We start from the raw sequence: 5,204 nt of genomic DNA on the forward strand, positions 1-5,204 counted from the left end.
GCCATCACAAGTTCGTACAACGCTCAATTTTATCTTACACTAAATGATCTAACACTTTTAGAAGCAATTTTTATTGCCTTATTGCACCGATGACAACTTACTTGAAGGATCTTGCTCAATCCTTAGGTAGGTATGGTGGACTCTTGAAAATGAGATTTGGGTTTAAGGGTTTTTGGATGCACAAGTAGTATCTCTACTTGGTGCGCAATTTTTGGCTAGCAAAGATGGGGGGGGGGGGCAAGCACCACATGTTGAAGGATCTATGACAATATAACTTCTATGTGACTATGAACAAACATAAACCATTACGTTGTCTTCCTTGTCCAACATCAACAATTTTGGCATATAATATTTTGATGGGGGCTCACAATCACAAAAGATTTCCATGATAGTGTATTCACATGTGAAAGTTCTCTTCCTTATACTAATTATTCGTGGATTGCTTGTATGACCAATATTGTGATTGTCAAGCCTCAAAAGATTCACTTTCTAAACTCAATGTGAAGCTACCACTAGGCATGATATAATTTCAACTTCATGATATTCAATTCATTCAACAATTTACTCATAGGATATAAGTGAAGCACAAGAGTAAATGACAAGCTACTCCAAAAAGATATAAATGAAGATCATGAGCACAATATTTCTTTATCTCAAATTAATTTAAGTGAAGCAAGAGAGAATTTCTTCAAAAATACTAAAGCACACCGTGCTCAAAAAGATATAAGTGAAGCACTAGATCAATTCCATAGAAAGGAGCTTCGTTGACGGGATGTGAATGCCGCTTACCTAGCCTCCCTAGCAACTATTTGAGGACTCTATTTTATTTAAAAACTTTCAGATCTAAGTATTTTATTAAAACAGCAAGCGAAACAAAATAAAATGACATTCCAAGAATAGCACACATCATGTGAAGAAGCAAAAACTTAGGCTCAACCGATACTAACCGATAATTGTTGAAGAAGAAAGGTGGGATGCCTACCGGGGCATCCCCAAGCTTAGATGCTTGAGACTTATTGAAATATTATCTTGGGATGCGTTGGGCATCCCCAAGCTTGACCTTTTGTGTCTCCTTAATTCTTCTCATATCACGGTTTTCCTAAATCTCAAAAGCTTCATCCACACAAAACTCAACAAGGACTCGTGAGATAAGTTAGTATAAACCAATGCAAAAACATTATAATTCTCTACTGTAGCAAATCACTAAAATTACTCAACATTACACACTAAATGCCTCTGCATATTTAATACTCCTATCCTCAAATAGAATCATTAAACAAGCAAACATATGCAAGCAATGCAAACATAACAGCAATCTGCCAAACCAGTACAGTCTGTAAAGAATGCAAGAGTATCAATACTTCCCTAACTCCAAAAGTTATGAAAATTTACCACACTGTATAAAATTTATCAGAGATTATTTTTAAAAACGTTTCAACATTTTATCACATTCTGACTTTTCTAGGGAATTTTTGCAACATCGATAAATTTTCTGTTTTGAAACAGCAACATATAGACTTGCAAAATAAGCATGGTAAAGGCTATCCTTGGCATTTTTATTGAAAATAAATATGCAAAATATTATTATAAATAACATAAAGCAAATCCTAACAAAATAAATTGACGCTCCAAGCAAAACACATATCATGTGACGAATGAAAACATAGCTCCAAGTGAGGTTATCGATAATGTTGGAGACGAAAGAGGGGATGCTTTCCGGGGCATCCCCAAGCTTAGTTGCTTGGATCTTCCTTGAATATCGCCTTGGGGTGCCTTGGGAATCCCCAAGATTAGGGTCTTGTCACTCCTTATTCTCCTCATATCGACATCTCACCCAAAACTTGAAAACTTCAATCACACAAAACTTAACAGAACTTCGTGAGATAGGTTAGTGTGATAAAGAGCAAACCATTTCACTTTGGTACTGTCAAAGACAAGATTCATAATTGTTTCCACACAATTCCTACTGTAGAATATCATTTCCACAATTTATATTGAGCAGTATAAGCCATAGAAACTAGAAAACAAACAAACTATGCATTGAAAAAAGAATCTGTCAAAAACAGAACAGTCTGTAGTAATCTGTATTCCAACCATACTTATGTTACTCCAAAAATTCTGAAAAATTAGTAAAACCTGGGAAATTTGTCTATTAATCTTATTCAAAAAGAATCAGAATTTTATCACACTTCTGTTAAAAATGAGAATTGTTTTCCTGAGCGCAAAAGTTTCTGTTTTTCAGCAAGATCAAATTAACTATCACCGTAAGCCATCCCAAAGGTCTTACTTGGCACTTTATTGAAACGAAAGAAACAAAACATGATTACTACAGTAGCATAATCATGTGGACACACAAAAACAGTAGGTAAAAGTGTTGGGTTGTCTTCCAACGAGCGCTTTTCTTCAATGCCTTTCTAGCTAGACAAGATGATTTCAATGATGCTCACATAAAAGATAAGAATTGAAACACAAAGAGAGCATCATCAAGCATATGAATACCACATTTAAGCCTATCCCACTTCCTATGCATAGGGATTTTGTGAGCAAACAATTTATGTGAACAAGAATTAACTAGCATAGGAAGGCAAAACAAGCATAACTTCAAAACTTTTAACATATAGAGAGGAAACTTGATATTATTGAGATACATAGAAGCATGTGTTCCTCTCTCGTAATAATTTTCAGTGGCATCATGAATGAATTCAACAAGATAGCTATCACATAAAGCATTCTTTTCATGATGCATAAGCATAGGAATTTTATTACTCTCCACGTAAGCAAAATTATTCGCATGTAGTAGTGGGAGCAAACTCAACAAAATAACTATCATGGGATTGAAAATAAGAATCATGACGACAATTTTCATGCTTATAATTATTCTCTATAACATATATGTCATCACCAAAATCATCATAGGTAGCAACTTTGTTGTCACAATCAATTCAAACCTCTTCCAATATAGTGGATTCATCACTAAATAAAGTCATGACCTCTCCAAATCCACTTTCATAATTATCACAATAAGATTCAACACCCTCCAAAATAGTGGGATCATTACTTCCTAGAGTTGACACTCTTCCAAACCCACTCTCATCAATATAATCATCATAAATATGAGGCATGCTTTCATCATAATAAATTTGCACATCAAAACTTGGGGGACAAAAAATTTCATCTTCATCAAACATAGCATCCCCAAGCTTGTAGCTTTGCATATCATTAGCATCATGGATATTCAAAGAATTCATACTAACAACATTGCAATCATGCTCATCATTCAAATATTTTGTGCCAAACATTTTATGGACTTCTTATTCTAATAATTGAGCACAGTTTTTCGAACCATCATTTTCAAGAAAGATATTATAAAGATGATCGATAATATGATGCAACCTCAATTCCATTTTTTGTAGTTTTCTTTTATAAACCAAACTAGTGATAAAACAAGAAACTAAAAGATTCAATTGCAAGATCTAAAGATATACCTTCAAGCACTCACCTCCCCGGCAACGGCGCTAGAAAAGAGCTTGATGCCTACTACACAACTTTATTCTTGTAGACACGTGTTGGGCCTCCAAGCGCAGAGTTTTGTAGGACAGTAGCAATTTTCCCTAAAGTGGACGACCTAAGATTTATCAATCCGTGAGAGGTGTAGGATGAAGATGGTCTCTCTCAAACAACCCTGTAACCAAATACAAGAAATCTCTTGTGTCCCCAACACACCCAATACAATGGCAAATTGTATAGGTGCACTAGTTCGGCGAAGAGATGGTGATAAAAGTGTAATATGGATGGTAGAAATGTATTTTTATAATGTGAATAAATAAAAACAGCAAGGTAGCAAATAGTAAACGGGCACAAAAACGGTATTGCAATGCTTGAAAATGAGGCCTAGGGTGTCGGTGTCAAAACCGGCGGATCTGAGGTAGGGGGTCCCGAACTGTGCGTCTAGGATCGATGGTAACATGAGACGGGGGACATGATGTTTACCCAGGTTCGGGCCCTCTCTATGGAGGTAATACCCTATGTCCTGCTTGATTGATCTTGATAAATATTATTGTTTACAAGAGTTGATCTACTGCGAGATCGTAATGGCTAAAACCCTAGAAGCCTAGCCTGTATGACTATGGTAATGAATGTATCCTTTCCGGACTAACCCCTCCGGTTTATATAGACACCGAGGGGATCTATGGTTTACATAGAGTCGGTTACATAAGAAGGAGTCTTCATAGTCGGTCGCCAAGCTTGCCTTCCATGCCAAGGAGAGTCCAATCCGGACACAGGTACAGTCTTCGGCCTTCATGTCTTCACAGCCCATCAGTCCGGCCCATGGAAAACAGGCCGGACGCCCGAGGACTCCTTAGTCTAGGACTCCCTCAGTAGCCCCTGAACCTGGCTTCAATAACGAGGAGTCTGGCACGCAGATTGTATTCGACATTGCAAGGCGGGTTCCCTTCTACCCGAACTTCAAGATAGTCTTCAGATGTGATGATAATATCCGGACCTGTCACACACACCATACATAATCGCAGAGAGAATATATTTTTACACGAGTCTAATCCGCTGACAGCTTTTATAATATGACATCACGTCTGTCCGGTCATAATTTTGAACCATTTTTCGTCTGCCGCTCCATGTTTCGAGACGCGGTTGCCATTGGCACGTCTTGTCAAAGCAGAGATCGTGCCTCCTTATTACGAGATTCTCATCAATACAGGCGTGGGTGACCCAACCGTGCCGTTTGCACGGCCCTTGGGAATAGGCGAGTTTAAGGCGAGTGGGGAGACGCTTGATATTCGTGGCCTTTATAAGTGGATAAGTGTAACATCCCAAATTTTCAATTTGGAATGTTATACACTAGATCATCATTGCATATCATATTTATTGCATTTTTGGTTGATCCTAGAAATTTTTTGCAACTCAAGGACCCTCGCAGAGAGTTGGGGATTTCGTTATTTTCATATTTGAGTTGTCTCAAATTTTGAAAATAGGATCTTTTGATTTTATTTATTTTATCTTCAATTATTTCTATTACAAAAAATATGAGAGAGGGAATAAAATGACTTTCCCAAAATAAAGAAATATTGAGGATTTAATAAAAAATCAAATAAGATTTTATTTGGTTTTATTTGCTATTTTATTTGAATTTAGGAAAAAAATGTGAATTTTTCAAAATTGCATTTAGGCCCCAAATAAATGTTCAT

This window comes from Triticum dicoccoides, chromosome 5A, assembly GCF_002162155.2.
Source record: "Triticum dicoccoides isolate Atlit2015 ecotype Zavitan chromosome 5A, WEW_v2.0, whole genome shotgun sequence".
NCBI lineage: Eukaryota > Viridiplantae > Streptophyta > Magnoliopsida > Poales > Poaceae > Triticum > Triticum dicoccoides.